A 12579-nucleotide genomic window follows, 5' to 3' on the forward strand; every position below is an offset into this window, starting at 1 on the left:
ATTTACACATAATTCATCTTTGACATACTCATTAAATTACCCGTTGAACCACTTGAAATACTAAAGGATACTCGGGAGTTCCGTACACACGGTACCATACTAATGCCATATCCCAGATATGGTCTTACATGGGATCTCGTATCTATGCCAATAGCCTAGCTGTGGTCTCAGACGAAGTCTCATATCGATGCCATATGCCAGATATGGTCTTACACATAGTCCTAGTAACCATAATGTCATGACATTTGTACCCTATTTATTCCTAAGTTCAATCGGTATTTCAATCTTGTCGTAACTTTGTTGAATACGTCCATGACTCAATCACAATTCATACAATAATAAATAATTTAAAACATAATTATAAAAATACATTATTTACATAAGAACTTACCTTAGTACAAAAATAGTAGAAATGGGACCTAAATGTCAAACACTTTATTTTTTCCCCGATCCAGGTCCAAACCTCGTTTCTCTTGATTTATAATAGCAAATTTAATTCATTTATTATTCACATTACTCAATTCAGTACAAAAATCACATTATAGAAAAATTACATTTTTGCTCCTAAACTTTGACAGTTTTACATTTTGGTCCCTAGGCTTGTAAAATGAAATAGATTCAATTTCCTTGATTCCCAACCTAGCCGAACCTCTTTCATGATTATAACAGCCCACATTTTTCATTTAATCACACTTTTACTACCCATTTTGTGACTTTTTACAAATAGGTCCTTTTTGACATTTTCATCAAAAATAACGTAGCAAAAGTTGTTTATTTTACATCTACGATACATTTTCTACCATTATAAATTAATATGCACAAATATTCCTCATGGGTAAACTTTGATTTTCTTTCAAATTAGCCCTTGAAATAGCTAGATTAGGTTACAAGGATCTCAAAAACATAAAAATCATTAAAAATGATGCTAGAACGGACTTACAATCGAGCTTGGAAGATGAAAAAACCCTAGCTATGGTCCCCTCTTGAGAATTTCAGCCATGGGAAGAAGATGGACAGAAATTGGCTTTTAATTTGATTTTTAATTCATTTATTAGCCAAATGACTAAAATGCCCCTAACTTAAAACATAAAATTTCTCTTACTTCATGTCCATTTTTGTCTACTAACTTAAAAAATGGACTAATTACCATCCAAGACTTTCAATTTAAAATTTTATAACAATTAGACACCCCTAGCTTGTAGAACTCAAGTTTTGCACTTTTTACAATTTAGTCCTTTTGACCAAATTGAGTGCCCAAACGTCAAAATTTTTGAACGAAATTTTCACGAAATCTTTCCATAAAATTGTAGACTATGAAAATATAATAAAAAATTCACTTCGTCAGATTCGTAGTCTTGAAACCACTGTTCTGACTTGGCCCAAATTCGGGTTGTTATAACTCTCCCCCTTTAGGGATTTTCGTCCCTGAAAATCTTACTAGAAAATAGGTTTGGGTATTGTTTTCTCATAGCCTCTTTGGGTTCCCACGTAGCCTCTTCAACCCCATGTCGTTGCCATAAAACTTTCACTATCTCAATCTCTGATGGGGAAATCACATGCGAAGGATTAGAACGATATCATCGTAACATCGACACCTAAAACACATTATGAATCCTTTCCAACTCTGTCGATAAAGCTAACCGATATGCTTCGGGACTTATTCTTTCGACAACCTCATACGACCTAATGAAACGTGGACTCAACTTGTCTTTATGGCCAAATCTCATAATCTTCTTCACAGAGATACTTTCAGAAATACTTTATCACTGATTTGAAATTCAATCTCTTTTCTTTTCAAATCTGCGTACGACTTCTGTCGATCTAAAGCTACTTTCAGACATTCTCGAATCACTTTCACTTTTTCTTCAGTTTCTCTAACCAAGTCAACCCTGTGAATCTGTCTCTCACTAAGTTCTGTCCAATACAAGGGTGTTCGGCACTTGCCACCATACAATGCCTCATAAGGTGCCATCTTTATACTAGACTTAAAACTGTTTTTATAGGTAAATTCGACTAATGGCAGATATTTTTCCCAACTGCCTCAAATTCTTGAACACAACATTGAAGTATATGTTTGAGAATCTGAATCACTCTCTCAGACTAACCATCAATTTGTGGATGAAATGCGGTACTAAAGTTCAACTTTGTACCCAAAGCCTCTTACAACTTCTTCCAAAATCTCGAAGTGAACCTTAAATCTCTATCCAAAATAATGGAAATAGGCACTCCATGCAATCTCACAATCTCCGAAATGTACAATTCGGCTAACTTATCAAGTGAGTAGTCAGTACGTACCGGAATAAAATGAATCAATGTCGTTAATCTATCAACAACAACCTAGACGCATCTTTCTTTTTCGGAGTCAAAGGCAACCCAGTTACGAAGTCCATAGTAATCCTATCCCACTTCCACTTAGGTACCAACACTAGTTGAAGTAAACCCGAAGGCACTTGGTGTTCAGCTTTCACTTGTTGACAAAACAAACACTTCGAAAAAAACTCTGAAATATCTCATTTCATACCTGACCACCAATACAATTTCTTCAAATCATTATACATTTTTGTACTACCCAGATGCATGGATAAACAACTATTATGTGCTTTATGATGAATTTTTTGAACAAGCTCATAATTTTTCAGTACACAAATTCTGCCTCGAAACATCAAACAATCATCTAATCCGATATGAAAATCTGAGTCACTACCCGATTCAGAAAGAACTCTTTTGGCTTGCAAATCACTGTCACATTTCTGAGCTTCACAAATTTGTTGAAGAAATAACGGTCTAGCTCTCAACTCAGCTAGGATCGAACCATTATCGAACAAATTCAATCGTGTATTCACCATTCTCAAAGCAAACAAAGTCTTTCTACTAAACGCATTTGTGACTACATTTGCCTTACTCGGGTGGTAATCAATTACTAGCTCGTAATCCTTCAGTATCTCGAGTCATCTTCATCAAGTACTTTAAACTCTTATGATCAGTGAAGATATGGCATTCCTCACTGTACAAATGAGGTCTCCAAAGTTTTAAAGCAAACAAAATGGTGACTAATTCCAAATCATGCGTCGGATAATTCTTCTCGTGCAGTTTCAACTGTCTCTAGGCATAAGCTATCAATTTGCTCTCTTATATTAACACACATCCCAATCCATTCAGTGATGGATCACTATAAATCACAAACTCTTTTCCCGACTCAGGTTGCACTAAAATCAGTACCTCAGTCAATAATGTTTTCAACTTCTCAAAACTCTGCTGACATTTTTTGGACCATTCAAACTTTAACATCTTTTTGCAACAACTTGGTCATAGGAGTAACAATGATCAAAAATCCTTTGACAGAACGTCGGTAATAACCGGCTAATCCCAAAAAGCTTCTAACTTTAGATATATTTCTCGGCATCTTCCAATCAATAATAGCCGAAATCTTACTTTGATCAACCCGAATTCCATCACCTGAAACAATATGTCCCAAAAATTTGACTTCTCTAAGCCAAAACTCACTTTTACTGAATTTAGCAAACAACTGCTTATCTCTTAGAGTCTGCAATACAGTTTTCAAGTGCTCAGCATGCTCGGACTCGCCTCGAGAATAAATCAGGATATCATCAATGAACATAACCATAAACTTATATAAATATGGTCGGAAGATTCTATTCATCAAGTCCAAAAAAATAGAAGGTGCATTAGTTAATCCAAAAGGCATAACAAGAAATTCATAGTGCCCATACCTTGTCCTAAAAGCAGTTTTCGGCACATCTGCCTCTTTAACTCTTAACTGGTAATAGCCAGATCTCAAATCAATCTTCGAGAATACCATTGCTCCTTTCAACTGATCAAACAAATCATCTATCATCGGCAAAGGATACTTGTTCTTTATAGTCACCTTGTTGAGCTGACGGTAGTCGATACAAAGCCTCATGGATCCATCTTTCTTCTTTGCAAATAACACTGGAGCACACTAGGGAGCGAAACTTGGTCTTGCAAAACCCTTATCCGTCAACTCTTGCAACTGAGCTTTCAATTCTTTCAATTTAGTTGGGGCCATTCTATATGGAGCAATAGATATCAGCGAGGTCCCTAGTACTAAATCAATACCAAACTCAACTTCTCTAACTGGTGGTAACCCATACAACTTTTCTAGAAACACATCTGGATATTCACAAACTATCGACACTGACTCAATTTTCAATTCAGACTCTTTTGCGTTCAACACATTAGTAAGATAAGCTTCACACCCCTTTTTTACATATTTTTAGGCAGACATCGAAGAAATCACAACAGGTAACTCACCCGAATCATCTGAATCAATCGAAGAATTTCACCATTTTCACATTTCAGTTCAATAATCTTTCTTTTACAGTTCACAAAGGCATCATGTATTGTCAACCAATTCATACCCAAAATAACATCGAATCCATCAAATGGAAACAACATTAAATCAGCTGGAAAACAATGATCTTGAATCATCAAGGGACAATTCTTGCAAACTTTATCAACTAACACATGTTTGCCTAAAGGGTTTGACACTCTAATTACAAACTTAGTAAACTCAATAGGCAAGCTCTTACTAGTTACCAATTTCACATAAACATAAGAATGGGTCGATCCAGGATCAATCAATGCAACTACATTAGTATTATATAGAGAAAAAGTACCAGTGATAACATCGGGAGATGCCACTTCATTGCGAGCATGGATGGCATAGGCTCTAGCAGGTGCTCGAGCTTCGGATCTCACAGCTGTATCTTTTGTCACACCTTTACTACTAGCTCTATTTCTAGTATTCCTCGGTGACCTACCCCTATTAGTAGTATTACTCGGCATTGCACTCTGAAATTTTTCTTTCACAGTCATTTCAGGGCAATCTCGGATAAAATGCTCTTGGGAGCCACACTTGCGACAAGCTCAGTCATTCATCCTACACTCGCTGGGATGTCTCCTTCCACAATGTTGACATTCGGGTCTGTTAGGCTGTACATTACCCACACTTTCCATTGAAGTAGCTTGATATTTAGAGCTAGAGTATTGCTTCATGCGATCTCTGTGGGAATACCCGACTGATACATTCGAACGGGAATACATTTCTTTAGATTTCTTTGAATGAGATGGAAATGACTTACTCATCGGTCTTTTCCTCGAATCTTTAGCTTCACAATCAGCTTTCCTCTTTTCTTTATTCAACTCTTCGGCCTTACAAGCTCGCTCAACCAATGCCACAAATTCTTTCAGTTTTAAGATCCCAATTAACACACAAATATCCTCATTCAATCCATCCTCAAATCTCTTGCACATGCCTCGGTGGAAACACACTCTCGAGCATATTTGCTAAGTTTGAAAAATTCTCACTCATATTCAGTTACTGACATTTGACCCTGTTTCAGCTCAAGAAGTTCCTTACATTTCTGATCGATGAACCGCTGACTGATATATTTCTTTTGGAACTCCTTTTGAAAGAATTCCCATGTAACCCTCTCTCTTGGTACCACTGATACTAGTGTATTCCACCAGTGATATGCAGAATCTCTCAAAAGTGAGATGGCACACTTTAAACATTCATCCGGCATGCAAGACAGCTCATCAAATACTCTGATGGAGTTTTCGAGCCAAAACTTAGTTCTCTCAGGATCATCATCCATATTAGTTCTAAAATCTTCAACCCCATGCTTTCAGATCTTACCAATCGGGGCCTTGTTCATTCTTACAAATTCCTTACCTTGTGGAGCTACGTGAACGTGTCGAGGTATAGTAAGGGGTCGAGGAAGTTGGGCATTCAGAATTCGAATAAAATCCATATACCACTCATTCATCATATGGAGAAAGGCTTCCCTTCCCCCTTCTCCCTAATCAACCATTGGGGGTCTACTATCGGACAGTGCTGCCCCTTGAATAGGAGCTGGCGTATTACTTTCAACGTCATTAGCTTAGCTCGATTGGGATCCATTTACTATACAAAAACACAATTCAAAATTGTTAGGAGTCATCACACTATCACAGTTCATTTATGGCATGTATAGCTAGACTCTTACACACACTATGTTAGTCAGAGAATACACTAAATCGTAGCTCTGATACCACTAAATTTAACACCCCTTACCCGTATTCGACACTGGAACAGGGCATGAGGCATTACTGGACTTACACACAAGCAATCACACAAAATCGAGACGTAAATTTCTATCCAAATTTAAAACTTCTCATATAAATTCATATCGTCCCTAAAACGAACCTATGAGGTCCAAAACATGCATAGGAAGAGGTTCAAGACTAAACATAGAATTTTAGAAAATTTCGCAACACTGAAAAAATTTTTCATGTTATGAGAGCCATATGCTCGTGTGGCTAGGGACACTTCTGTGTGGGCAGGCCGTGTGGTCACACAAGCCTGTGTCCCTACCCCGTGTAACTCTATTTTTTCACCCAAGAAAAAATTAAAGTCACACGGCCAAGTCACACGCCTGTTTGGTAGGCCGTGTGGTCGATTTAATTTTTCTATTTTTTTATATAGGTACAGACTTCACACGCCGAGCACACACGCCCGGGTCTGAGGCCGTGTCAGCCACACGACTGAGACACATGCCCGTGCCTCTACCCGTATGCTCAAATCTGAGCATTCTATTTTGAAATAATTAAGGCGTAGGGACACACGGCCAGAACACACGCTGTAACACCCCAAACCCGGCCTAAACGTTATGGCCGAATCTGACGTTCCACGTTGGAGTTGAAAACCCACGTTCCATCTTAGTGTTTTAAAAACCATATATTTTGTTGAGTTAATAAAGTGTATGGAAGCTGAGCACCAGGTAGGTATCCGAGACAGAGGAGGTGAGCCATGAAGGCTGCTTAAGTACCAAGCTCTTTGATTGGATCCAATCCTAGACATGCCCACAACCATAGCCACACTTTGTTATATCGAGTTTAAGTTTGTTTAAGTGGACGTCTTTGATAAATCGATTAATCGTGGCGTTGAGCTATTTTGAAAACAAGTATTATTTTGAAAACACGTCCTAAGACTAGCCCATTTGAATAATTATCAACCAGGTTTAAAGTTATTAAAATTGAAATAATCCCGAAAAGAAATAAAAGCAAAGTTAAAATGGCCTTATTACAACCCAAAAATAAATAATAATTAAAGGAAATTTAATGAAAACCGACGCTTATTTAAAAATCCAACGGCGATCACCGTGGCTACTCTGAATCCCCTCCGGCCCAAGTCCCCACATCAAGGCTCACCTGCAAGGTTAAGGAAAGGGGGTGAGTTTGGAAACTCAGTGTGCAACAAGCCCCTTTCAGAGCCCAAAACAATAACAGCCTATTGGGCCTAAGCCCAAATCCAATCTCAACATGTACTGGGCCGTAGCCCTTTTCATATTTCATATTTCATAACACTGGGCCGAAGCCCTTTCATATTTCATATTACTGGGCCGAAGCCTTTACTGTAAACGGTACGGCCCATAGGCCCATTTCAATATCACATATAATGTCAATGAAAGAATGCAAGCCCATTTGGGGAGACTACTCAATCCACCATTCGCTACTCTCCACCCGTACCAACCAACACACCATGTGGGGATTAACTCAACCCACCCCGCCATAACTCTCCACTGGCAGCATCGCTGCTTTATCATATAACTGGAGGCCTAGCCTCTTTTAATAACTGGGGCAAAAGCCCTTTTAATAACTGGGGCATAAGCCCTTTAATAACTGGGCATAAGCCCTTTAATAACTGGGGCATAAGCCCTTTAATAACTGGGGCATAAGCCCTTTTACACTTCCTCCATTCATATAAAAACCCAACCCAATGCATTTGTGATTTACATCATGTGCATATCATACATATCATGTGCATATCATACATGTCATGTGCATATCATACATACCATGTTTATCAAAATCCCATGTATTAAATTCATACATAAACCCTAGGGGTATAATAAACCCTAGGGGTATAATGGTCATTTTTACCTAGGGGCAAAATGGTCATTTTCATGTTAAAAGGGTAATGTTTTAATTTTACCAAAAATTAGGGTTTCCATGTTCATTAACGGTTACTAACGATTCATGGGTACAAATAGTGATTCTGGCCCATTTTTTAGCGAAATCGAGTTATTGGGCCTAAAACCCCTAATGGCCCTACTTAGCCGATTTTGTCATCTAGGCCCATTTAGCCTATATCCATAATAGTATTAACAGTCTTAATATGCAATTTAATAGCTTTTCGTTTTCTACCAATTTTTCCCAAATGGGCCCGAAAGCCTATTGGGCCCTATTGCAGCCCCTCGAGGCCCAACATACCGTGAATGCCAAAAATCACGTTCTTACCGTTTCCAACGTTCCTGATCATCATCTCAATGAATCTAACTAACTAATGAGCGTTCGCTTGCTCACGAGTCCTCGAAATGCCAGAATTTTGGCATTTCGGCTTTTCGGCATTTATCGCTTTAAGCTTATGAAAAAGGGTTCGTTACACACCTGTTTGGTGATATTCCTCGACGAAATCTCCTACACGATTTCTCCTATAATCCATCGTTAATAATCAGCTTCCCATAATTGAACCACACCAAAATCATCTAATACTAATACTTACACATTCGGCCACCATCCATAATGGCCTTAGGAAACTTACCTTTGTTGCGATTGATGACTAGGTCTAGCCACTCCGGAGATCCAAGCTACCCCAAGTCGACACTACACCTTGCTGCTCCTCTACTAATAAACCACAAAAAATATTAAAAGAAGACCCCATAAAGCCTATACCCATATTCGGCCATCTCCCTAAATTATAGGGTTTTGGCTTTTGGCCAACAGTTACTCTAGGAATCGTTTAGAGTTCGAGCACTTATGTAATATCCTGATTTTGGGCCTAGTTGGAATAGCGGTTTTGTGACCACAAAATCTGAGATAGAAATAATTATTTTATGACTATTTTGAGGTCTATGATATGATTGCATGATTTTGTGAAAATTTCGTGAAGAAATTTTATGCATAAAGTGCTTAAATTGAAATTAGGGACTAAATCGAATAATTTGTAAAACTTGCATTCTAGAAGTTTCTAGTATGAAATTGTTTTCAAATATTAATTAGGAGGTCTTAAATAGCAATTTTACCAATTTCTAAGTCTATGGACAAAAATTGGACATGGATGGAATTTTTGGAAAGTTTAGTAGTAAGGGCATTTTGGTCATTTAGGGGTAAAATGAATTAAAATACAAAATTAAAAGCAAATTTTGCTCATCTTCAACCCCATGGCCGAATATAGCAAGGAGAAACCATGGCTAGGTTTTTTCAAGCTTCCAACCTCGATTGTAAATCCGTTCTAGCCTCATTTTTAATAATTTTTACGTTTTTGGAGTCCAGGTAGCTCGATTAAGCTTATGCTAGCAATAATTCAACCTAGGGTTCATATTTGGAAAATACCCATAGGTGAAATTTGTGTATTTTGGTGTTTTATGATAGAATATGAGGTTTTAAATTATGTTAGACAACTTGTACTACTCGGTTTTAAGTGAAAACGAGCAAAAGGGCTTAATCGGTAAAAAACATAATAGTCATAAGTACATGTTAGAGTGAGAATTTAATGTTACCATAGAAGGGAAAAGTGATCAGCATGTCATAAAACATAAGAAAATAGGCTGAAGTTTAATTTACGAGCTTTGGGGCAAAAGTGTAAATATGCACAAATTTAGGGGCAAAACTATAATTTTTCCAAAATATGATTTTGGGTCAATTTGTATAATGTGAGTCCTAATTAGACTATATTTTAAATGATAGAGCAAGGAAAACTAAAATTCGGGCTAAAATGGGGAAAATACCAAGTTGTGGACGAAATGGTAAAAGTAGTCATTTTCGCATACGAGGTAAGTTCTTGTGTAAATGTAGTAACATAATTGTCATTTTAAGAAATTTAATGTTGTTTATATGATATGATGCTGATTATTATCATGAAATATTATGCTTTGTGGTTATTGTTGAATAATATGTAATTATGTGAATTACTTGATGAGTATGAACTATCACTGAAGTATCAATTTCGATATTCCGTGGAAGATGGCAAAGATGTGTGATCGAGGAAAATGCCCGTTTGAACCTTAGGAATAGATTAGGATACAAGTGACATGTCACTAGGATGTTTAGGCATCCGAACTCGTTGAGTTGAGTCCGAGTTCATTTATGGATGCGAATGTCCGAACTTGTTGAGTTGAGTCCGAGTTCGAGAGATGTAACTAGGCATCCGAGCTCGTTGAGTTGAGTCCGAGTTCACTTATGGATGCGAACGCCTGAGCTCTTTGAGTTGAGTCCGAGTTCACTTATGGGCGGGTTACATGGTAGCTTGGCTACATATGTAGCACTTATGTGCAAACTTTCCATGTATCCGAATTATATTCCAATGTGTTCAACGGGTAAAATTCTACTCAAATGGAGGAATACTCGAGATGAAAGGGACGTATTGGTAAGTGTTGTGAAATGAATACTTTGAACAGGTATGTACTTAACCCTCGGGTTGAAAACTCGATATAACAACAATATGGTAAGATGATAAATGAAAATGTGATATGAATGTCCCGGTGATGATTATGCAAATGATGTTTTATGTTTGCGTATATAGTTGTGTTACTTGCTTTTTGCATGTGAGCTTACTAAGCATTTATGCTTACTCCCTCCTTTTCATTCCTTGTAGTGTTGACAAGCCAGCTCGGAAATCGGGAACAGTTGGAGGCACACTCACACTATCCGTATACCATCTTGGCATAATGGCTTGTATATTTTGAGTATGGCATGTATAGCATTATAATCATTTTGTATATATGGTCTTATGATATGGTTATTGAGTGGTATGGAAATGCTTGGTAATGATTAGCCATTGGAATGGCTAATCATGATCATATTTGGTGTTATGTATGCTAAATTGCTAGCTAATCCATGGAAGACATGAAATAGGTAAAATTTACCATAAAATAGATCCAGACAGCAACAGTGATATGAGTTTTAAAAATCATTAAAAATAGTAGAGATGCAATTAGATGATGAATAAAATATGTAATTTAATAATTACGAGTCTATTTTCATATGGATGGAACAAAATAGGTATGTGAGTTATATTTTATGAGATGTTTAAATTTTTGTGAAACAGGTCCAGAGCGAGTTTTGGATCCCCTGTTCAGACTTTGGAAATTCACCATAAATTGTTCAAAGATAATTATAAGTCATAATTTATATTTACAGATTCTTTATTGAGTATAGTTTTATTAGAAACAAACAGCATAGTCATTGAAACTCTGTACAAGGAGATATCTGATTCGTAATAGACAGAGGTCAGAGCAGTCGAACCCTGAAACAGGGGACACTTTAACTAATAAAATATACTAATTTGCTAGACCAAACATTCTAGAAAAATATTTGTAAATAGATATATGAGTATAGTTTTAGGGAAAATTTACGGAATTGGATTTCGAGTTTTGGAACTCAAGATATGAATTTTTAAGCGACTGTGATGCAGATTGCTAGCTTGACTAAAAATTTTAAAAATAAATTGCTTGAGCTGTTTAAGTAATGAATTAAGTCTGTTAACACCTCGTGTTCGACTCCGGCGACGGTCTCGGGTATAGAGCATTACAACTTACCATAGTATTTCTTCTCTTGAACCCGTACGCCTAAAAGGTAAAGGAATTGAACGCTAACAATTGAAAAGGAAAGAAAAGGTTGCTGGTCACAAAGAATCGGCACTCCCCTATCTTCACTGATTTCGGCTTTTGCGGTATGTCGGCATAAGTAGAGATAAGGGAAAGAAACAATGGTGAATGGAGGGAAATAGTGGGCTGATTTGAAAGAAGGAAAAGGAAGAAAAAATGAATGGGGGGAGGTAGATTCGGCTGGAAAAGAAAAGAGAGAAAAAGGCTACACATCCAAGGAGAAATCGGCACCACCTAGCCCCTAAAGCCGAAAATCCCCACCTAAAACCCCTCTGCCGAAAATCCCCTCTCCAATCTCCCTTATTCAACAAACTCTATCTCCATATCAAATCCCTAAATCTCTCCCCTTATCCCTCCTTAATCTATGCATTTGACTTTATCCAACTCTCCTCTTACAGAATCCACTTAGGTTCCAATACTTACCCTTCCAGCACATAAAAATAAATACTCTTATTTGCAAACACAGGGAATCGATCCCAGGTCTTCCCTTATGCTCCACACGCCACCTTTTTAGGAACTTAGTGGCGTCACCCTTGCCACTTTACTACAGCTCTTTTTGTGATGGATGTTACCCACAACTTTATATAAGGGCACCTAGCCAGAACCCCTAACTCCTAGTCTAAAATTTAAAAATTCTACCGGGTTTTGGCCAACTCATGGGCCTTCCATAAGCCCATTTACATACCCAAATTATGAATTCCATAATCACATACCAAATTTTAGAAACTTACTTAAAATATCAAGAATCGCGAAAAACCCGAAAATCAGGACGTTACAACTCTACCCTTCTTAAAGAAATTTCGGCCTCGAAATTTACCTAATCCAAACAGTTGAGGGTACTGCTGTCGCATTGCCTCTTCGGTCTCCCAAGTAGCTTCTTCCTTGCCAT

This window comes from Gossypium hirsutum, chromosome A01 (assembly GCF_007990345.1).
Source record: "Gossypium hirsutum isolate 1008001.06 chromosome A01, Gossypium_hirsutum_v2.1, whole genome shotgun sequence".
Classification (NCBI taxonomy): Eukaryota; Viridiplantae; Streptophyta; class Magnoliopsida; order Malvales; family Malvaceae; genus Gossypium; species Gossypium hirsutum.